Below are 24,827 nucleotides of genomic sequence, written 5' to 3' on the forward strand. Positions count from 1 at the left end.
TTGGTATTCCTCTTACCACCAACGTTGATATTTTTTACAGCAGAATCACCTACAATTAACGTGATTGGCCTAGTGGTACCTTTAGCTTGCTGTTGTTGCAGCCTGGTGTCTTTCAAACGCCCTATCGTCCCCGAGTGGCGTGGAGGTGAGAAGTGAGCCAGGTTGTCAGACAGTGATACAGGCTCGCGCAGTTGTGGTTGAAATCTGTTATCCAGCTGTAGAGACATCAGTGGTTGGGGAGAGTTTCTTTTATTTTTTTTTCCTTTCGTGACAACCCACGGTTGTTCTTTATTAGCAACGGGGGTTGAGGTGAACTGTTGACTGGGTAGCAGAGCAGGCCAGCCGGTAGCAGAGCTAATCTCAGGGCGTTCAGAAGCACTCTCTGTCGCTTCGGGTATCACTATTTTGTGGGGGATAGATCCATTTTTCGGCTTTGCCTCGCGCATTCCAAGAGGCAGTATCGTTACTGACAGCCTGTTTCCCTGGTACACTGTTGACTGCCGTGGCAGCCTCGGTGTTAGCAGTATTCAGAACCACCGTTAGCTTAGCATTGTCTATGAGCTCTGGGCAGGGTTTGGCTAACGTTAGCTTAACAATTGGAGTCCAAGGCAAAGTCGTACTATTGCAATCATTCTCTGCTGTGGTACTCTGAGTCTTCCAAACGAAATAATGTTGTTTCAAGGACTGCAATCTTCTGTAGATGTCTACGACAGTCTTTGCAGTGCGACATATCCGTGGCGAGGGGATATTTTAATCCAAGTCTGTTTCGAACCCTAGGCTGCTTAGCGTAGTTAGCTCACTGTGGTAGAGCTAGGCGGCTTGGCTAGCTGATGAAGACAGGTTCGAGGCGGTGCTCCTATGGTAAATTTCTATAGAAAATAAAGATTCCTAATTCCACAGAGGAGAGGTTGAAGTACAGAGAGAATAAGAACGCAGATGGCCAGAGCTTGATTTGTGAAGGGGGTGAAGTGAAGAGGTTCTTAGAGGTTACATGGGGGGAGCAAAGCTTGGAGAAAGCAGATGACCAGGGCATGAGAAAACAGGATAGAGTAAATAAAAAAAGTGAAGGAAGATGTAAATTTAACCAGTTGTGAACATTCCATGTAGACAGGACAAAGAAGCTAAGTGTAAATTATGGAAACCAGATACACTTATTCTGTGAGAAAACAGGATAAGGGATAGAGGGAGTGAAGATTTATGAAAACTAAAATAAACACTGCAGTTGGTAGGTGAAGATATGGTCATTAGTACCAGGCACTGGAATCACAGTAATAAACACAATGAGCTCATCACCAATATGAAGTAACGCAAGAACTGTCTTTAGAAATGGGAGGGGAAACCAGGCCGTGACTAGGTATAGGAACCGAATGATATTGGTGGTTACAGCTAGGAAGTGTGAATGATTTGCATATGAGGGAGGTAACCTATATTTGAAAGTATAAAATGGCGGACTGAAATGATAACGAGGACTCCTTTGCAAATTAGTTCAGTTTTTATTACTTGTGAATAAAAAGCCTCTGAATAAACGATCAGGTCTAGTCTTTGGCATTTTTTATTTCAAAGTATTTTAACTTGGAATTCCCCCACACTCCGAGCCATAAAATGGAAATAATAGAGTTAAAAGTTCCAGGAAGCACCGTAGGAACTAGAAAATAGCGTAGCAAGTAAAATCAAGGATTTAAAAGTTGAAAGAAGCATTAAAGCAGCATTAAAGCAGTATTAAAGCAGAGTGGCACGGAGCGCGCAGTAAAAGCAGCTGTCTCTCTTTTCACTCTCCCAATGTACTCTCCCAATGATTAAATGGAATTAATTAATTAAATTTATAATGGAATATTCAAGGACATTTATGCTTAGTTCCTCTAAAATCTAGTGGTTATGTTGTCTAAGCTCAGAGACACTGTAACTTGTTGAAATCGGTGGGATACATAGAGCCTATCCACAGTTATAGATATTGTCATACAATTTATGAAATATGTGTGACACCCCGCGAAAATCCAAATGCCCCTGTGCTGATGTTGCGTTGGCAGTGTTGTCTAAGCTATGCGTTCGTCAATGCAAGTTTTAGAGTGTTGGTTTAAGTGCTTCAGCAGTTCTGGCCCACCTAATTTTCCACAGGCCCACCCATGAACAAATACTACTATACTACTGGATTATTACCAGCCCAAAAGTCTGATTTATGACCTTCTCTACCCCTTAAACTGGTATAAGCTTAAATACCTTACTCACCCGATAATACCTTCTACCTGCCCAACCATATTGTAGGCTAAATTGCAACTGAATGCAACTATGATCTTCATTTGTCTCCTGCCATCAGCCTCTGAATATCACCCACTGAGGGCTTCCATATGAGAGTGAAAGCTCAGCAAGCGTTATTATCTCACTGGCTATGGGCCAATAATCTTTATCCCAGTTCATTGAAAAAAGCAGATTTTATGTCACAAAGCCAGGGTCCCAGGTGACATACTCTTTATTTAAGTCAGGAATTTGCTATAAGTACAACTCTCCTCATGGTATGGCTCTTTATAGCTTGCATGGGCTTCATATTTTATATGAATAGCCTGCACCTGGCAGCCTTTCCCTCTGTGTTAAGAAAATGAATTATGCTTGAACATAAAAGGAGTGATGATATAGACTTTGCTACTGGAGGGGAAACATTCATGGAAACATGGTTACATAAACAGCACAAAGACAATCATAGGCTACATGCACAGGTTGTCATACACACAGCTTGTAAATAGTGCATGTGTGAATAATTACCATAAAAGTATGGGCATAAGCAACCGCCTTATACCCTCACTTCAGTTTCAAATTTAGCAATGCTTAGGGAATTGGTGAGACTCACTGCTTAAGGCAATGTCTTCAAAGGCCCTGGTTACACAAGATACTAGGGGTAAGATCCCCTTTGTAGTGCTTGGGCGAATGAGTTGGTTGCATCTGGAAATCATATATAGTAATCTAATCTATAATATAATCATTATAGGTGAATTGTGAATTGCTCCATCAACACTGCTGACTGACTGCCAGTAGGAATGGACCCATGCAAAAAAGGGAATAAGAAAACAGGAAGTCAAGACACATCTAAACATAGGGGGAGGAGTCAGGTAAGATGAAGCTGTAGGTCTATCGTATGTCTGTTTGTATGGTTGAGTTTGACTTATCCACCCTGATGATAACCTGTAATATGAGTCTGTAACAGGTTCCGTGACACAGAGGCGGACTCAGGTTGCTGGTGTGGGAAAATCCCGTTTATTTTTATAAATGTTTGTCAAGACTTTCCAGTTCCCGCTTTCCAGCCCTCTTCCTCCAAAGCAGAGGCACACACATCTTAAACCATTTCGTCAACGAGGCTTCATTCGCAACAGGTGCGCAACGAAGCCTCGTTTTCGTAAACCCCGGCCACGGTCCTGTAGCTCCCTCTACAGGCCGAACGCTGCATGTCCCCCCACAGAGTCTATGACACCTATCATCACTAACTACGGCAGCTAAACACAGAGAACAGAGAAAGGTTTTGGTCTTGATAGACTGGAACCTTTTGCCGGATGGAAGTCTATGGTCTCAGTGATGATCTTTCCTGCTCTCTTACTGGTCCTGGAGTGGAACAGGTCCAGGAGAGATGGCAGGTTGCAGCTGATGACCACCTCAGCTGACCGAATGGTCCGCTGCAGTCTGCCTTTGTCCTTGGCAATGGAGGCAGCGAACCAGATGGTGATCAATGAGCTGAGGATGGACTCAATGATGGCCGTGTAGAACTCGACCATCACTTTCTGCGGCATGTTGAATTTCTTCAGCTGCCGCAGGAAGAACATCCTCTGCTGGGCCTTCTTGATGGTGGAGGTGATGTTCTCCACCCACCTGAGGTCCTTTGAAATTATTGTCCCCAGGAATCTGAATGACTCCACAGTGTTAACTGGGGAGTCACACATGATGAGGGGGGCGGTTGGGGCTGGGCTTCTCCTGAAGTCTACTACCATCTCTACAGTTTTTTGGATGTTCAGCTCCAAGCTGTTCTGGCTGCACCAGGAAGCCAGGCTGTCAACTTCCTCTCTGTAGGTGGACTCATCCCCATTGGAGATTAATCCAATGAGGGTTGTGTCATCCGCGAACTTCAGGAGTTTGACAGAAGGGTGGCTAGAGGTGCAGCTATTGGTGTAGAGGGAGAAGGGTAGAGGAGAGAGCACACAGCCTTGTGGGGCTCCAGTGCTGATGGTTCAGGGCTCTGAGACAAGCTTGCCTAGCCACACATGCTGTTTCTTGTCTTACCACCAAGGGATTGAATGATCAACATGCACAGGACTAATAAACAACATTGAAATGAAATAAACAAATTAAGCCCAGCAGGTGATACAACATAGTGTAAATTACACTGTGAGGCCTAAGTCAAATAACACACACACATACTGATCCCCCCCCCACCCACTTTCCCCCTTCCCTTGCTGGGATACAAATACAGCATGGGGTTTGGCCGTGACAATGGGAAACTCTGTGAGGCCTGGCCCTCCTATTAATCCCTCCTGACATGCCTCCTGAGAGCTAGGATTTGCTACAAGTCAATGCAGGAGACTGACAGTATGCAAAACAACCCTGTCTGACTCTTATGATTTCAAAGCCGCTGTGCTGCATTGTGCAGCCTGTGAGACAGGAAGGCAGCTTAAAAAAAAACATCACACACAGACTGCTTACTTCAGCCTTTCCTGGCATCTCTGTGCTTTTCATTTTCAGCCTAGATTACACCGATAATGACAGATGACATGGTGGGAACAAAAGCTGAGCTGTATTCCATCTTCACTGTTTTGGTCTCACATTTTCCTGTTTGTCACCTTACATTGTAATTTTTCATGAAAAATATCTTCTGTCATAATCAGTCATCCCAGATCATTTGTCCTCTAAGGCTTAGAATGGCATTGTTTTTGAGTCTATAAATCTATTGAGTTAAACCCTAATCTGTGATTTGGTGTTGAGGAGCATGGAAGAGGCTGTGAATGGCCCATCTGAGTGGCAAGGTGACATTGGAGAGATCCAGTCACTGTGGCTGGATACTTGGGCTGGCCACCCTGCCCTGCAGCTAGCTCCTTCAGGGAATGTAAACAAAAGACCTGAGTAGACCGGCTATGATAAGGGGGGTAAATGCAGACAGGGGGGGGTAAATGCATGTAGGCAAAATTACGGGGGAGCAGGATGGAAAAAAGCAGGCAATTGCATTACTCCACAGAGGAGCAGAAATCCGCCAGAATCTTTGAGATGGAGAAATGGGTCATCTGTGTGGATGTTGGTACTCTGAGCACATACAGTACTGCTTTATTTTTTAGGACGTGCCTTTTTGTCTGAATGACACAGAGCTTGAGACTCAAGTAATTAAATCACTTTGCTATTGATGCTACTGCAGGAGAGAACATCCATTATTATCCTCGCCTCCTCTCATATTTCCCCCAGCTTGTCCTCTCCTTGACAATGTGCAGTACTCTGCAGAGTAGCTAGTCTCCACTGGCACCATACCCACCCACTGGCATCAGCAACAGGGCTCAGGCATTGTGACTTTGAGCATAGAGCAGGAGGAGAGAACAACAGGTTCCAATACAAAGGAGCAGAGGCCTCCATGTGCTCCAGGATATCAGTCTGTTATCTGATTTGTTTGTGGTACCTACAGGCAGCAAATGTCTGCAGGCTGAGGCTATTTATGAACCTTCAGTTTCAGACCAACCCTCAAAAGCCCCAGTCTGATACTCAAATATGTTGCATGAATTGCAGAGATGTTTCACTACCTCCCAACATTATCCTGTGGCTCGAAGGGATTGATAATCACTTTCAATCCATATACTTCAAGCCTAAAATCTTGATTTGACATTCAAACAGCCAGTTATTAATGACAAAGAGTGGTAATTAGGTTTGTTGGAATTTGTTTACAGGGTTTCAGTAATGGGTTGTTGACAATGAGCTCGAGTGATTATTCCCTACATTTACTCCATTTGATTTATAATCTCCAATAGTATTCTATGAAGAACTGAGAGAATAAAATGGTAGCCTAATCATACTGGTAATGATTATTCTGCTGATTGCGTTGCTCTAATGCTGGCATCTATGGCATTGCATCCAACAATTAATTATTTCCATCCCCTGCAGTGAAAACACAGAGGTTTCTAATGGATGAGGGCTCATCTGTCATCATAGTCAACATGAAACATGAAACCAAATAAGAATACGTTTAAAAACACTGCAGTACATTCTGCATTGTACCGTTTCCATTGAATTGCCCTTCATTGGAACTTTGAGGACAGTGTGGACAAACTCTCTGGAGCAACAGTGACCCCTACTGAATAATAGGGGGAAAACATCACACAAACACTTAAGGTGCGTGCCAAAACTTTTCACTACTCCTTTTCACGACCACTTACCACAACCACTTGCTCCAACCCTGGAAATATCTGAAGGAGATGAGTGGAGGAGAAAATGGCTAAGGATTAGTGGTGAGAATTGGGATAGCCTACCCACTTCGGCATCATATGTTGCGACGACAATTACAGATGACCGCAAACCAATAACAGAGCTTTCAATGGAGCCATGTTCATTGAGGAGTGGGACAATGACATTTAGAAAGAAAATATTATTCATATGAATAAAATGTGTTCAAATGCAATGATTGTCAGCATTCAAAATCGAAGTGAAATGTGTAAATTAGGCCAATGCTGAAATAAACATTCTCTGCTACTGACGAAGAAATTGAAGAATAAATTTTTCATCAGCTGACTATTCCACTGATCGCATCTGATCTAACACCGATTACCATTAGGCCTACATACATAATATAACAAGTTGAGACTTGAGCACAGCAGCTGCAGAGGAGGCGACAGGATGTTTATACCAGAGAAACAGGGCAGCCACACACTGACTCTGGGGCACTGGCATGGGTTCTACAGCCCTGTCCAAACTGCCTCAGCAGTTCCAGCCTGACCTCGAAAACAGTCAGTGAGAGGACAGAGTAACAACGATTCGCTTCTTCTGCACACACAAACTGCCAGCAGTCTCTGTAGGCCTACTTACATGTTTCTACTTTCCACCAAAAGAGAAAATAGGGGGAGTATTGAATAAAAAGCTTTGGAATGAGTACATGAGTTCATGGAAAATTAACACTGTCTACCACTTAGGTTTCATGAGACATTTCTGGGCCCTGTTAAATTTTCATCTTTCATTCCTACTGTAGAAAAAGTATTTTCCAGCTCTTATCTCCTGGCAACTCTGAGCGCCAGACTGCTCCTGCCAAAGCCCATTAAAAAAACACCTGCATACTGGGATAAAAATAATTAGACCTCTATTTGTCTTCCAAGAGGCACTATTTCACCACTATTGGCTCTATACTCCAAAAGTTTGGATTTCAAATCGAACACTTACAATGAGGTTAAAGTAGAGATTCTCAGCGTGAGGGTATTTGTGTACATATTAGTTTAACCACTTAGAAATGACAACACTTTTGATACATAGTCCCCCTATTTCAGGGCACCAAAAGGAATAGGACAATTGGCTTGACAGGTGTTTCTGGCAAGTCAGGTGTGTCACATCATCTGTGCAGGCATAAGAAAGCTGTCAATGTCTAGTATTGATTCTAGGCTTTGCATTTGCCTTTGGAGTTTGCTTTTGGTCAACATAAGGACCAAAAAAGTGTCAATGAAGCCACGATTAGGCTGGAAAATCAGAAACATAGCCAAAACCTTTTGATTTTGGCTAGCCAAAAGAAAGAAGAAAAAAAGGAAGGCAAAGGAAGACTTCTACAGTGGATGACAGAAGAATGCTCACCATAATTAAGAAAAACCCCAAAACAACTGTCCCACAGGTCGGCGTGAATGTGTCAAAGACTACCATCCGCAGAATACGTTACTGTCTGAACTACAGAAGCTTCACTTCTTAACCTTCTCTTCTTGTTTGACCTTACCCTTTCCCACTCTCCTTCGACTCATAAGGCGACCTTGTCGACCTTGACCTTGTCTTCACCAGATCCTCCCATACCTCCAACCTTACTGTTACCCCTCTTCCAGTTTCTGACCATCATTTTGTATCCTTCTCCCTTCCCCCTCAAATCCACCCCCTCCGAGTCAGATTCTACCCAGACTGTATTCACTCGTCGCAACCTGCGAACCCTCTCCCTCACCTCTCTCTCTTCCTCTGTCCTATCCTCCCGACCCTCTGTTGAATCCTTCTCCCTTCTATCTACTGATGCTGCCTCCTCCAGCCTCCTGTCCACTCTTTCCTCATCCTTTGACTCTCTCTGTCCACTGACCACAAGGCCAGCATGATCTTTTCCACGTGCTCCTTGGCTGTCTGAAACCCAGCAAGCTTGTAGATTAGGGCTCTAGGCACTTGAGAGGAAATGGAGTAAAACTGGCCTCCCTGATGACCTAAAACCCTATCTCTCTCTCCTCCTCAACTACACCTCCTCTGCATCAGCTGCTAAAGCTTCTTACTACCATTCCAAAATTCAATCCTCTGATTCTGACCCAAGGAAACTGTTATCCACATTTTCCTCAATCCTCAACCCCCCCCCCCCCCCCCCCCCCCTTCTCCCTGTCTGCAAATGACTGTCACCTACTTTGAAAAGAAGGTTGACGACATGAGCAGCTCCTTCACTCAACCTTTCGCCAACACTGCTACCCCTCCTCCCAAACCCACTGCGCTACACTCGGCCTCTGGTTTATCAGCTCTTTCGCCCCTCTCCCCTGATGATATACTAAAAATTGTCACATCCAATCCATCTCCCAAGACCTCCTTCCGTTCCTTACCACCATAATCAATTCCTCTCTATCCACAGGATCTGTCCCAGCTGTCTTTAAGACAGCCAGAGTCAAGCCTCTTCTCAAGAAGCCAACTCTTGACCCATCTGCTGTCCATAACTTCAGACCGGTATCCCTTCTCTCCTTCTTATCTAAAACCCTTGAATGTGCTGTCTCTAACCAACTGTCCACTATCTCCTTCAGAACAACCTCCTTGACCCTCACCAATCTGGCTTTAAGGCTGGACACTCGACTGAGACTGCTCTCCTTGCTGTCATGGAGTCCCTCCACTCTGCTCGAGCTTCCTCCCTTTCCTCTGTTCTCATTCTTCTGGACCTGTCCGCTGTATTTGACACAGTAAACCACCAGATCCTTCTCTCCACCCTCTCAGAGCTGGGCATCTCTGGCTCTGCACTCTCCTGGTTTGCATCCTACCTGGCCGATCACTCTTACCAAGTAACATGGAGAGGGTCGCTGTCCTCTTCACGTGCCCTCACCACTGGGGTCCCCCAGGGCTCTGTCCTAGGACCCTTACTGTTCTCCCTTTATACCAAAACTCTTGGCTCTGTAATTTCCTCACATTGTTTCTCCTACCACTGCTATGCTGATGACACTCAACTCTTCCCCCCCCCCCCCGACAGACATTTCTGCTTGGATGTCAGCCCACCAACTCAAGCTCAACCTTAACAAGACTGAGCTGCTCTTCCTCCCTGGAAAAGCCTGCCCTCTCCAAGACTTCGCCATCACAGTCGAGAACTCCACTGTGGCCTCCTCCCAGACAGCCAAGAATTGGATGGGACAATTTCTCAAGGGACTCCCGGCCCGAACCGCCGCCTGGGTCCAGTACCACCGACCCCAGGATCTCGCGGCCGCGGTAGGACTAGCAGAGGACCATCTCTCCCTCCCACCGCGGGATCTTCGACGACCAACCCCGGCCCTCCCCCCGGACCAGGAGCAGCGTATTGTGTTCCGGTAAGGATACAGCATGATACGTACCAGGCGTTCCTGGATTCGGGCTGCATGCAGTCCATGATCCAGGAGCGCCTGGTTCGACCGGGGGCATTGTTGAAGGCGTCGAGGGTGTTGGTAAAGTGTGTGCATGGGGACATTCACGAATATCCTGTGGTCGCTCTCGAAATTCATTATGAGGGAAAAAAACATAGTGTACAGGCGGCGGTTAGCCCACGCCTCACGCATCCCCTGATTCTAGGTGTAGATTGGGAGGGGTTTACTCAAGCGGTAAAGAGAGCTACCGGGGTGCGTGCACGACAGAGAGGGAGGTGTGAGGCGTGTAATGTGCTCTGTGCTGAGGCGGTGCCTCGCGACACCTCCGGGGAGCCAGAGCCGGCGGGGGGGTCTCAACCCGAGATTTCCCCGCCGAACTATCCGCTGCTAGGCGACTTCCCCCTCGAGCAGTCTCGTGACGAGACCCTAAGATCGGCCTATGACCAAGTGATAGCAATTGATGGTACTTTGGTACGGCCAGACACAGTGCGCTCCCACCCCTATTTTGCGATTATCAGCGACAGGTTATACAGAGTAAGTCGTGACTCACATAGTCAGGAGGAAGTAACCCAGTTGTTGGTTCCCCGTAGCCCCCGGGAAATGGTCTTCCAGGCGGCTCATTTCAACCCCATGGCGGGCCATTTAGGGTATGATAAGACACTAAACCGTATAATGGCCCGATTTTATTGGCCGGGAATTCGGTGGTGGTGCGCTTCTTGTCGCGAATGTCAGTTGGTAAATCCCCCGGCCATTCCACGGGCCCCCTTGCGGCCCTTACCATTGGTCGAGAACCCATTCGACCGCATTGCGATGGATATTATCGGGCCATTTGATCGGTGTACACAGGGATATCGATTTGTGTTGGTCTTGGTAGATTACGCAACCCGATACCCCGAGGCAATACCGCTGCGCAATATCTCTGCCAGGAGTGTAGCGCAGGCATTGTTTCAAGTAATCAGGGCACTAATTTTATGTCACGCACCCTCAAAGAACTGTATGGCTTGTTGAACATCAAGGCGGTTCGAACCAGCGTCTTCCACCCGGCCACTGATGGCCTTTGTGAGAGGTGTGCCCCGGGGTGTCCTAGACCTTCTTAAAGAAAATTGGGAGGAAGGGTCTAGCGACAGTAAGAATGAGATTCAATACGTCCTGGACTTGCGCACAAAGCTCCACGCCCTAGGGGTTATCTCACGCGAGCATTTGCTGCAAGCCCAGGAGTGTCAAATTCGCTTATACGACAGGAGAACTAACCTACGAGAATTTACACCGGGAGACAAGGTGCTCGTATTGTTACCCACCTCCAGCACGAAATTACTTGCGAAGTGGCAAGGGCCGTTTGTGGTCACACGTCGCATGGGGGACGTGGATTATGAGGTAGTACGCTCGGACCGGGGGGATAGCTTGCAGGTGTATCACGTAAATCTCCTAAAAAAATGGAACGACGTGGTCACTGTTGCTCTGGCTACAATAATTCCAGAGAGAGAGGAGTTCGGACCGGAAGTCCCAAAATCAAAATTTAGCACTCCGGTCGGTATTGATAACCATCTCTCTGCTAGCCAGGCCACGGACGTTGCAGATTTGCAAGCTAAGTTCGCCGACGTGTTCTCTCCCCTGCCCGGTCGGACTACGCTTATCGACCACCATATAGAAACGCAGCCGGGTTTAACGGTGCGCACGCGTCCCTATAGGTTGCCGGTACACAAACGAGACATTGTGTGCAGGGAATTGGAAGCCATGCTGGAGCTGGGTGTGGTCGAGGAGTCCCGCAGTGACTGGTGTAGCCCCATCGTGCTTGTCAACAAGCCGGATGGGGCTATACGGTTCTGTGTGGATTATAGACGGGTTAATGCGGTCTCCAAGTTCGATGCCTACCCGATGCCCCGGGTTGACGAGCTCTTGGACCGGCTTGGCACGGCCAAATATTTCACGACGTTGGATTGCACGAAGGGATACTGGCAGATTCCCCTCTCGCCGGTATCACGGGAGAAGACTGCATTCTCCACTCCGCTCGGGTTATATCAGTTCACGGTGCTCCCTTTCGGGTTGTTCGGAGCCCCAGCCACTTTCCAGCGCCTCATGGACCGCATTCTGCGGCCGCACTCTGCCTATGCTGCTGCCTACCTGGATGACATTGTCATTTACAGTGACACCTGGGCGCAGCATGTGCAGCGTGTGGCTGCTGTTCTGCGGTCCCTGAGGCAGGCGGGGCTGACGGCCAACCCGAAAAAGTGCGTGATCGGGTATCTGGGGTAGTTCCGGTATCTGGGGTACCACTTGGGTCGAGGGGAGGTGCGGCCGCAGGTTGAAAAGACTGCGGCCATCGCCGCCTCTCCGCGGCCCAAGACTAAGAAGGAGGTGAGGGCCTTCCTGGGGCTGGCTGGCTATTACCGGCAGGTTTTCAGAGCTGGCCAGTCCCTTGACGGACCTCACCCGGAAGGGTGCCCCGGATCCGGTCCAATGGTCGGGCCAGTGCCAGGGGTCGTTCGAGGCCCTTAAGGGCGCTCTTTGTGGAGAAACGGTCCTGTATGCGCCTGATTTTAACCTCCCTTTCTCCCTACAGACGGACGCGTCGGATAGAGGCCTGGGAGCGGTGCTGACCCAGCGCGTGGAGGGGGCTGACCGGCCGGTGCTGTACCTGAGCCGCAAACTGTCGGAGAGGGAGGGCCGGTACAGCACGGTGGAGAAGGAGTGCCTCGCCATTAAGTGGGCGGTCGGCGCCCTCTGCTACTACCTGTTGGGTCGTGCTTTCACCCTCTATTCCGACCATGCTCCCCTCCAGTGGCTCCACCGCATGAAGGATGTGAACGCGAGGATCACCCGGTGGTATCTCGTGTTGCAGCCCTTCAACTTTTCGGTCATGCACAGACCGGGGGCGCAGATGGTCGTGGCAGACTTCCTCTCCCGTGCAGGGGGGGGGGGAGTAGGCTGTCGTCCGGCGTGTCCCCAGCCTGTGTCGGGCGGTGGGGGTATGTGGGGGGACATGCAGCGTTTGGCCTGTAGAGGGTGCTACAGGACCGTGGCCAGGGTCACGGGGGACAAGGCTGGTGCGAATGAAGCCTCGTTTAATGAAATGGTTAAGATGTGTGTGCCTCTGCTTTCAGTAGGTGGGCTGGGAATGACGGAAAAGTTTTCGAGACGGACGACAAAAACATTGAGACGGGCTGAAAAGCCAGAGAGTGAATGACTGTACTAATAAACGGGACCAAATCCCTCACTAAGACACTGCGTCTGCCTCTGTGTACAAAAGAACCTTGTTACAGACTGCTGATCAGAGCATGAAAACATCTGATACACTTAAATGAGGGTGAATAATCTCTTTTATTTGCAAAACATTATGGTAATTATACACTGTGTGGATCAACCTATTTATTCCTATTCAAATCAGAGACTCTATAAAAACAAATATATTAATTCCCAAATCACATGAACTATTATCCTTGCATTAAGATGGACTCAATTCAACTTATTGAATGACTTGTTGACGACATTTTTGCATTTGAGCAAATTTTATGAGTGTCCAACATTTTCTCAACATTTATTGACGTGAAGGAAATAGAATGACTTGTAGGATTGGGACACAAAAGTAATATAACTTTCTTTTTTATTTCTCCAACAAAAAAAACAATCAATACAGCAAAGAGAAGCTCCATTCTGCTCCTGCCCCAGCCCATCTTGACATAAAGTATACACATATTCAACAATATAGAATACCAGGGAAATACAAAATGACCTAACATTCTCTTTGCATGTTAGGCCGGGTCAATTTATGCTACACCTTTGATAGGACAGAGGAAGCGTGAGGTAAAACAATAGTTAACATGGCATAATCAGTTGATATTAATTACAAAGGGATTCGATTCGCTAAAAAATATGGTCACACATTTTTACGTATTAGTCATTAACCATTGGACATAGGATTACTAGCATAGAGAAGCATTATGCCAGGAAACAAAATTAAAACCGAATTTAGAAGGCGTCGTCAGTAGCATAAGCTACCACATAGACGATGAATAACGACAACAAAGTGCTTGCTATGGGCACTGTGGCAGAAGCTGCAGTCATCAGTTGGCCTGGCAGAACAGCTTTATGCAGAGAAGATCCATGGGCAGCCATCTCAACAAAACCAGTCGCGCACACAGCCACACTGATTCACTCAGTCATCTTCTGCCAAACTCAATACTCGCACTCGCACTCACAATACGCTGATAAGTAGGAGAGGTTTGTTACAATTATGGTGTTTAGCTAATCACCGTCTGGCACACTATGCGGAAATGCAGAGTGCCATGTTTGGAGTTTTCCACCGTGGCGTCTGTTAATGGCGGGTTTTTCTGATATTCATTGATTTGAAGCAGCTCTGTGGATATTTTCAAAACTGGGTTAAGTGATGCCGAAACAGGTGAAGGCACTCATTGAGTCACAAGCTCTGGCAAGCCAATACCACGACACTCCATCTCATGAAATGTCGCTTCTGAGCTATTCCAAGCCTTGCTTAATCTGGTCTCAGATCTGTACGCTTTAGCCTACATGATGTATTGCATGGAAAGTATAATTATAGGGGTTGGCTAAAGCACATGCAGATCTGGAGCCAGGTTATTGCTTGTGAAGAAGATCCTAACTTTTAATTTGATGTTTGAGTTCAGTGACCCTCCTCCTCATTAATGTAACAGTCATGTTTTAGATTAGATGGAGGTGTATACATTTATGTGGTCACAGCGGGAGTAGGACCTAGGACCTATGACCTAGGCTACACTTTGCTATCGCCTTGCTCTACCAATTGAGCCACACAGGTCTACATGATCTTGATGGCTTAGATCAGGGGTGGGCAAACTTTTTGACTCGTGGGCCACAATGGGTTCTAAATTTTGACAGAGGGGCCAGACCAGTAGCGGATTGAGTGTTTTGGTGACCCACCTCATAGGAGAAAAAAATATATCATGGGATATGTAGAAAACATGTGCTTTAATATCAATTGAAAATGAACGGACAAGAGTTACGGCTTGCCAATATGTGGAGCCAGCATGCAATAAAAACACTTAAAACACTTCAAATTTAAAAACACAAAAATAACATCCATCCATCCATTTCCAAACCGCTTATCCTATGAGGATCGCGGGGGGGGGGGGGGGTGGAGCCAATCCCAGCTGACATCATTGGGCGAGAGGCGGGGTACACCCTGGACAGGTCACAAAAATAACAGCACAGCAATAAAAGAGAATTACAATTAAAACACTGCAAATAAAATCATTCAATAAAAGAATGCATTATAAAATCCCCAATAAAAATATTCACCTTGTGACACATTCCTTAACAGAAATTATGTGTAACATGTAAGGTTTATTGAACAAATTATTTTTCAAATGCATTTTTTACATAACACAACAGAGAAACTTACTTTTAGTTTCAGTGGGAACGGTGTTGTTGGTCTCCCTTTTTAGCCAGCGCATCAAAGTCTGGAGTTAGTTTTGTTGTTGCGATTCTCAGGATGGATCTGAGGTGTTGGTCTGTTAACTTGGATCTGTGGCTGGTTTTGTTGATGTTCATGACGCTGAACGTCTGTTCACACACGTAGGTTGAGCCGAACAACGCCAGCATCTTCTGTGCCGTCCTCCGGAGGTTTGGAAAGCAGCTTCATTAAGTGAAGCATAAAAGTCATTCAGCTTAAGAGAGGTGAACTTCTCTTTTAAGACGGGGTCAGACTGCAGATCGATTAGTTCCAGCTGCAGCTCCTCTGGTGCTGTTTCAGGGTCTTGTGACAATGGACAGGCCACCAACTGAAGCGACTTGTCAAACGACTCTGCCTTTTTATTTAAGTCGCTGGTTATAGCTTAATCTATCAGTTCCACACGGCGAGTCACTGTCCTGCGTGATAAGCTGAGTTTTTCAAATTTGTCTTTACTCTCCGGACACAAGATACCTGCTGTCTCCACCATACATTCTTTTAAAAACTCGCCCTCAGATAGAGGCTTGCTGGCTTTTGCTAATTTGAATGAAAGCATAAAACCTGCCTTGGTACTTGACTCATGAATGGCAGCTTGACGATGAAAAAAATGTGGGTTGAGTCTGTAAATTAGCTGCCAACCTCTGCGCAGTAGCCTCCCGTTCTTTCGTTGACTGCTTGCTAGCATAGTTAGCGTGCTTTGTGGCAAAGTGCCGGCTGATATTATATTCTTTAAAAACCGCGACAGTCTCTTGGCATATCAGGCATACAGCAGTTGATCGGTATTCGGCGAAAACATATTTCGTTGTCCACTCTTTATTAAATACTCGACATTCTGTGTCCACTTTCCTTTTCTTAGCTCCGCTCATCTTTACAGAAGGGCTGAGGGGTGAAAGAGTAAAGCGCAAACGTGGAGTAATACGCCTCACCTCAACAAAGGTCACTGTATCTAGAAAACGTGAGAATTGCAGGGGAAATAAAACATTAACAAGGTTTATTAATATAACTTCAAGTTCGGCGGGCCGGATTAAAAAGACAAACGGGCCGGATGTGGCCCGCGGGCCGTAGTTTGCCCATGCCTGGTCTAGATCATCAGGAAGGCCAGATTTTCTCCATTTCCTCTCAGCTGCCCGGAGCCCTATTCTACAAGCTTGCAGGGTTTCAGACAGCCAGGGAGCGCGTGGAGTGGAGGGTGCCGGCCTTGAGATCTGTGGACAGAGAGAGTCGAAGGATGAGGAAAGAGAGGACAGGAGGGTGGAGGAAGCTGCATCAGTGGATAGAAGAAGGATTCAACAGAGGGTAGGGCGGATAAGACAGAGGAAGAGAGAGCAGTGAGTGATAGGGTGCGCAGGTTGCGATGAGAGGATACAGTGTGGGTAAGAGACTGGCTGGGAGGGTGAGCATTTGAGAGGGAAGGAGAAGGATATGAAATGATTAATCAGAAACCGGAAGAGGGGTAACAGTGAGGTTTGAGGTATGGGAGGATCTTGTGAAGACAAGGTCGAGCTGATTCCTCCCACTCATAAGGCGGGCAGAGTGGGACAGGGTAAGGCCGAAGGAGGAGAGAAGGTCAAGTGCTCCAGACGAGTGAAGCTTCTCCGACTGGATGTTGAAGTCACCCAGTATTGTGAGCGGTGTGCTGTCCTCAGGGAAGAAGCTGAGAAGGACATCCATCTCATCTCAGAAGTGGCCAAGCTGACCTGGTGGACGATAGATAACAACAATGTGAAGTTTGACAGGGGAGGTGATAGAAACAGCATGGAATGGAATCAAAGGTGGAAATGGACAGGTGTGACAGGGGAAGGACATTATGTGACCACTTAGGCGAGATGAGGAGTCCTGTTCCTCCTCCTCGACCAGAGAGTCTAGGGGAATGAGTAAAGGAGTAGGCATCAGAGAGGGCTGCTGGAGTAGCTGTGCTATCCGGTGTAATCCATGACTCTGCAAGGAAGTGGAGAGACATGAAGCAGGCATAGGCTGAGATAGCCTCTGCTTTCCGGACCGCTGATTGGCAGTTCCAAAGTCCTCCCGTGACAGTGAGGTCGTGGTCAGTTGAGCATGGTGGGTAGATTAAATTGGAAGGGTTGCGGGTGGAGGTGTAGCGTCGATGTGTCCTCCTGATGTAGGAAATAACAAGAATGGGGAGAAAGCACAATGTGATTTTTTGCTGGTATAGAGGGAGAGGGTTAGTGGGAAATGTGAGTTATAGGTAGGCTCAATACACTCAGGGTAATGACAAAATTATCAAAACAGAATAAAAATACTTAGTAGTATGGCCTTCCTCTCAGGCCTTCCTCGGTGGACTCCACAGATAGACTCCTTCCTCTTCATGTCAGGAGGCTGTCGCTCTGCGATCGTCACGATATAAATGTAGATTCTATAATTGCTGATGACTAGCAGGGTAGCATCCCCTCCCATCTGACGATCAGTTCACGACCAGACAGGTTTCACCACTCACTCAATCCCAAATGTATTACTCCTGGTCCAGGGTGAGCAGGAGTTAAATACCTGGCAGGATAGTGTTTAGGCTCTCCCACTGGAGATTGACAGCACTTCACAGCAATTGACTTCAAACAGATGGCTTCCAATAGAAACTACTATCAGAGCTTAAGGCAGGATAGCCACAGCAAAACAAACAACTCATAACAGCACTTTGACTAGAACAAGATTAAACTAACTTCCTCAGACTAGAAAACAGGCTTAAGGCAGGATAGCCACAGCAAAATAAACTGCATTCCAAAACACATTTGCCCCCTTCAGAGTGGAGCTCGTGGAATTTCCCTCAGTTGGAACGTGAGTAGATGATGAGTTGACTGCTCCTGTGTACTGTATTGTGTTTTAATTTCAGCATTCACATTCAAACTACAGGATGTAGTACATGTGATTTGCCACAGTTGCAAACGTGAAGTGCCACTGCATTCACTACAGGATCATCGTACCACATGCAAGGAAAGGTGAGCTTGAACGTGTGTTGTTGTTACGCTACATGCAATGTCAGTGTTACATTATAGATTATTTTGGGTGAATAGTTGTGTCAACAATCCTAGTTCCCAGAGTTGCTTAACATGTGAACAAGCTTGAATACAGTTACAGTTGAAGATCATTGATATTTCATTAGTTGTGTGTCCACTTTCTTATGTCCATATTCACAGATCTTCAAATATTCCAACTGTGGCTACTCCTGACTCTCTTTTGTAAGTGGTATTCACAAAAAATATATTTATTGAAACTATTACATTTCATTGCCATAACCAGTGATTGTTTTGATTCAAACAGTCTTACACATTCACTTTTGAGCGGAAGTGTTCACTTTTCACTTTTTCCACATTTTGTTGTGTTTTCGACTCAATTTAAAATGGATTAAATTAAAAGAATTTGCCATCCATCCACACACAATACCCCAGAATGACAAAGCGAAAAAACACGTTTTTAGAAATTTCAGTAAATTTATTAAAATTGAAATACAGAAATACCTCATGTACATACAGTGGGGGAAATAATTATTTGATCCCCTGCTGATTTTGTTAGTTTGCCCGATTACAAAGAAATGAGCGGTCTATAATTTTTATGGTACTTTTATTTTAACAAATAGACACAGAATATCAACAAAGAAGTCCAGAAAAAACACATTATATAAAGTTATAAATTCATTTGCATTTGATCGAAGGAAATAAGTATTTGATCCCCAAGCAAAACATGACTTAGTACTTGGTGGAGAAACCGTTGCTGGCAAGCACAGAAGTCAGATGTTTCTTATAGTTGGTCACTAGGTTTGAACACATCTCAGGAGGGATTTTGGTCCACTCCTCTTTACAGATCCTCTCCAAATCCTGAAGGTTTCAAGGCTTTTGCTTGGCAACTCAAAGCTTCAGCTCCCTCCACAAATTTTCTATAGGATTAAGGTCTGGAGACTAGCTTGGCCACTCCATGACCTTAGTGTGCTTCTTCTTGAGCCACTCCTTTGTTGCCTTGGCTGTATGTTTTGGGTCATTGTCATGCTGGAAGACCCATCCACGACCCATCCTCAGTGCTCTGGCTGAGGGAAGGAGGTTCTCGTCCAAGATCTTATGGTACATGGCCCCGTCCATTGGCCCCTCAATGCAGTGAAGTCGTCCTTTAGCAGAGAAACAACCCCAAAGCATAATGTTTCCACCTCCGTGTTTGGCGGTGGGGATGGTGTTCTTGGCATTGTAGCATTCAGCATTTCTCTCCCTCCAAACATGACGAGTCGAATTTATGCCAAAGAGTTCAATTTTGGTCTCATCTGACCACATCACCTTCTCCCAAGCCTTCTCTGAATCATTTAGGTGTTCATTGGCAAACTTCAGATGGGCCTGTACATGTGCCTTCTTGAGCAGGGGGACCTTGCGGGCACTGCAGGATTTCAATCTGTTACGGTGTAGTGTGTTACCAGTGGTTTTCTTGGTGACTGTGGTCCCAGCTGCCTTGAGATCATTACCAAGCTCCTCCCGTGTAGTTCTGGGCTGATCCCTCACCCTTCTCATGATCATCCTTACCCCACGAGGCAAGATCTTGCATGGAGCTCCAGGCCGAGGGCGATTGATGGTTATTTTGTATTTCTTCCATTTTCTAATTATTGCACCAACAGTTGTCTCCTTCTCACCAAGCTTCTTGCTGATGGTCTTGTAGCCCATTCCAGCCTTGTGCAGGTCTACAACTCTTACCCTGATGTCCTTTGAATGTTCTTTGGTCTTGCCCATGGTGGTGGAGAGGTTGGAATGGAAGAGATTGATTCTATTGACAGGTGTCTTTTATACCCATAACAAGCAGAGATTAGGAGTACTTTTCCTAAAGTGACAGGACTAATCTGTGTGCCTCATGGGCATATAACCGGTCTGTATGAACCAGAATTCTTGCTGGTTTGTAGGGGATCAAATACTTATTTCCTTCGATCAAATGCAAATGAATTTATAACTTTATATAATGTGTTTTTTCTGGACTTCTTTGTTGATATTCTGTCTCTATTTGTTAAAATAAAAGTACCATAAAAATTATAGACCGCTCATTTCTTTGTAATCGGGCAAACTGTAAGTGTTCAGATGTCATCAACAAATCACTCAATATGTTGAATTGAGTCCATCTTAATGCAAGGATAATAATTCATGTAATTTTGGAAGACTGAATTATTCAAATTAATTTATCAGGTAATGTATGGTTGGTAGAACTGTAAATATGACTCCAATGTAATGTTTAGTGTATATATGCCATCTACCTGTAATGAATGGAAAAAAAATAGGCATCCAAACTATTGACAGTAATACCTGTACCGTTGACACTAACTAATTGTGTTTAGAGTGCAATACCCTTTACATGTGTAATGTTAGAAATTATTTTTTATAAAAACAGTTGCATTATAATGCTCAATAGCAGACGAGTAAATAAAGCTATTCAGTTCTTTATTTAGGGTGATTAAATTTACTAATTGTATTTGATATTCCATATGCAAATCAATTGAATTAATATGTTTTTTAATCATCTGAAATGTACTAATGTGATGGCCTGTTGATAAATGAGAGATGAATCAAGCATTAGTTGCATGGTACTTGGATTAATACATGAAGAGGTAAGGGTCAGGTCATCAAGATGGATGCTCCAACACACACATAACATAAGAATGATGTAATGGAAAAATACTAGGCTAGGAAAGGACAAATCAGAGTAGTGTTTTCTTCAGCAGGTCAACTCGTTCCCCAGAGGGAACGGACCGGCGATATCTCTACCTGGAACGGATCGTGTGTCAGGGGCTGGGACCAGCCTAAAACACCAACGAGAGGAGAGCCAAGTCTAAACCGCGGCTCCTCCGCAACCAAATAGCCAATCACAATCATTCTGTTTACTGTAAAATGCCTTGTTTGACTGTTTGAATGCATCCATTTTTGGAAGGTTGGTTACAGATTAACAGCTTGCTGACTGTGATTTTCTTTGCCAAAAGTGGTCCTTGTACAAGTCTAGAATTTTGACATATAAATAAATAGCTAAAATTAAGAAGTAGTTTGTCTTCTCCTTCAAATAAAGAACACGTTTTCTCACAGTAATTACAATGTCATTAAAGAATGAACCTGACACTGACATGTTGGATGAACCAGAAGTGATGTGGAAAATGCTTCAGTGCCGGTAAGTTATTTATTTTTGAATGACCTTGTTATGCCACCAACCAGGTCTGTCAATATATTCTTTTTCACTGTAACTGAGTTGTGTTTCGACAATTAATACTGTACATGATTTCACGTTGAATCTTTTGAATCCTATAAGGACATGGACAATTCAAAAAATGTCTACGACTTAGAGGAGCTCCCACCACCTGTAAGAATTGCTTTGGTATCCCTTTGTCGTTGTTCCTCGTTAGGTATTATTATTATTGGTGCATGACCATGTTGCTGAAATTTCCCAGTGCTATCAAAATATAGATTCCCATATAAACTAGGTGTAGTCAATCACACTGCTACTGTATGAACTAGCTACAGTCCCAATGCTACAGAATATGAAATAGCTACAGTCCCAATGCTACATTATATGAACTAGCTACAGTCAATCACACTGCTACTGTGTGAACTAGCGACAGTCCCAATGATACACTATATGAACTAGCTATAGTCAATCACACTGCTACTGTATGAACTAGCTACAGTCAATCACACTGCTACTGTGTGAACTAGCTACAGTCAATCAGACTGCTACTGTATGAACTAGCTACAGTCAATAACACTGCTACTGTATGGACTAGCTACAGTCAACCACACTGCAACTGTATCAACTAGCTACAGTCCCAATGCTACTGTATGGACTAGCTACAGTCAATCACACTGACTACTGTATGAACTAGCTACAGTCCCAATGCTACATTATATGAACCTAGCTACAGTGAATCACACTGCTACTGTATGAACTAGCTACAGTCCCAATGCTACATTATATGAACTAGCTACAGTCAATCACACTGCTACTGTATGAACTAGCTACAGTCAATCACACTGCTACTGTATGAAGTAGCTACAGTCCCAATGCTACATTGTATGAACTAGCTACAGTCAATCACACTGCTACTGTATGAACTAGCTACAGTCAATCACACTGCTAATGTATGAACTAGCTACAGTCAATCACACTGCTAATGTATGAACTAGCTACAGTCAATCACACTGCTACTGTATCAACTAGCTACAGTCCAAATGCTACATTATATGAACTAGCTACAGTCCCAATGATACACTATATGAACTAGCTACAGTGAATCACACTGCTACTGTATGAACTAGCTACAGTCAATCACACTGCTACTGTATGACGTAGCTACAGTCAATCATACTGCTACTGTATGAAGTAGCTACAGTCCCAATGCTACACAATATGAACTAGCTACAGTCCCAATGCTACATTATATGAACTAGCTACAGTCAATCACACTGCTACTGTATGAACTAGCTACAGTCCCAATACTACACAATATGAACTAGCTACAGTCCCAATGCTCCACAATATGAACTAGCTACAGTCAATCACACTGCTACTGTATGAACTAGCGACAGTCCCAATGATACACTATATGAACTAGCTATAGTCAAGCACACTGCTACTGTATGAACTAGCTACAATCAATCACACTGCTACTGTATGAACTACCTACAATCAATCACACTGCTACTGTATGAACTACTGTTATGGAAAATACATTCATAGAACTATTTTCAGGTTATACACTTTCATATGACTGATACAACTTGTGTAACTACTGTGATGACATTTTCTCTTGCCACACCTCTAAAGTTCTATAGCCATTGTTCTGAGAAGCACTGTATGATTTACCATATGAACAGCGGTGATCTCTGAGGGAGTGGTAGGAGAGAGCAATAATGGGGGGACATGCGCATCCTGTCGATAGGTGTGAAATGTTGAACGGCGATTAATCAGTAAGAAAGCCTCCCCATTGTTCATTCTCCCCCGCCCTTTCTCACGTAAGCATAAGGCCATCAGCCGATAGCCTTGTAGGCGCCTGGCAATATGTTCAAACTGTATAAAAGACAAACCTGATCATTGTCTCTTTAGACTTGTGCTGAACGAACCCCGGTTCAACGCTGGGCTGCTGTTACGCTCTTGTCTCTTGTTTGCAAGCAATAAATACCGGACTCAAGTATTGTGGCTACTCAGGGCTTGTTTCTTGATTCTTACCTCCGAAGAGCTAAAGTACAGAGTGGTAAATCCTAGACTTCCACCACACTACCTACAATCAATCACACTGCTACTGTATGAACTAGCTACAGTCAATCACACTGCTACTGTATGAACTAGCTACAGTCCCAATGCTACATTATATGAACTAGCTACAGTCCCAATGATACACTATATGAACTAGCTACAGTCAATCACACTGCTACTGTATGAACTACCTACAGTCCCAATGATACACTATATGAACTAGCTACAGTCAATCACACTGCTACTGTATGAACTAGCTACAATCCCAATGCTACATTATGTGAACTAGCTACAGTCCCAATGAAACACTATATGAACTAGCTACAGTCAATCACACCGCTACTGTAGGAACTAGCTACAGTCAATCACACTGCTACTGTATGAACTAGCTACAGTCAATCATACTGCTACTGTATGAAGTAGCTACAGTCCCAATGCTACACAATATGAACTAGCTACAGTCCCAATGCTACATTATATGAACTAGCTACAGTCAATCACACTGCTACTGTATGAACTAGCTACAGTCCTAATGCTACACAATATGAACTAGCGACAGTCCCAATGCTACATTATATGAACTAGCTACAGTCAATCACACTGCAGCTGTATGAACTAGCTACAGTCCCAATGATACACTATATGAACTAGCTACAGTCAATCACACTGCTACTGTATCAACTAGCTACAGTCCTAATGCTACAGTCAATCACACCGCTACTGTATGAACTAGCTACAGTCCTAATGCTACACAATATGAACTAGCTACAGTCCCAATGCTACATTATATGAACTAGCTACAGTCAATCACACTGCAGCTGTATGAACTAGCTACAGTCCCAATGATACACTATATGAACTAGCTACAGTCAATCACACTGCTACGGTATGAACTAGCTACAATCAATCACACTGCTACTGTATGAACTAGCTACAGTCCCAATGCTACACAATATGAACTAGCTACAGTCCCAATGCTACACTATATGAACTAGCTACAGTCAATCACACTGCTACTGTATGAACTAGCTACAGTCAGTCACACTGCTACTGTATGAACTAGCGACAGTCCCAATGCTACACGATATGAACTAGATACAGTCCAAATGCTACATGATATGAACTTGCTACAGTCAATCGCACTGCTACTGTATGAACTAGCTACAGTCCCAATGATACACTATATGAACGAGCTACAGTCAATCACACTGCTACTGTATAAACTAGCTACAGTCAATCACACTGCTACTGTATGAACAAGCTACAATCAATCACACTGCTACTGTATGAACTAGCTACAGTCCCAATGCTACAGTATGAATTAGCTACAGTCAATCACACTGCTACTGTAAGAACTAGCTACAGTCAATCACACTGCTACTGTGTGAACTAGCTACAGTCAATCACACTGCTAC

This window comes from Argentina silus (assembly GCF_951799395.1).
Source record: "Argentina silus genome assembly, chromosome: Y".
NCBI classification, from domain to species: Eukaryota; Metazoa; Chordata; class Actinopteri; order Argentiniformes; family Argentinidae; genus Argentina; species Argentina silus.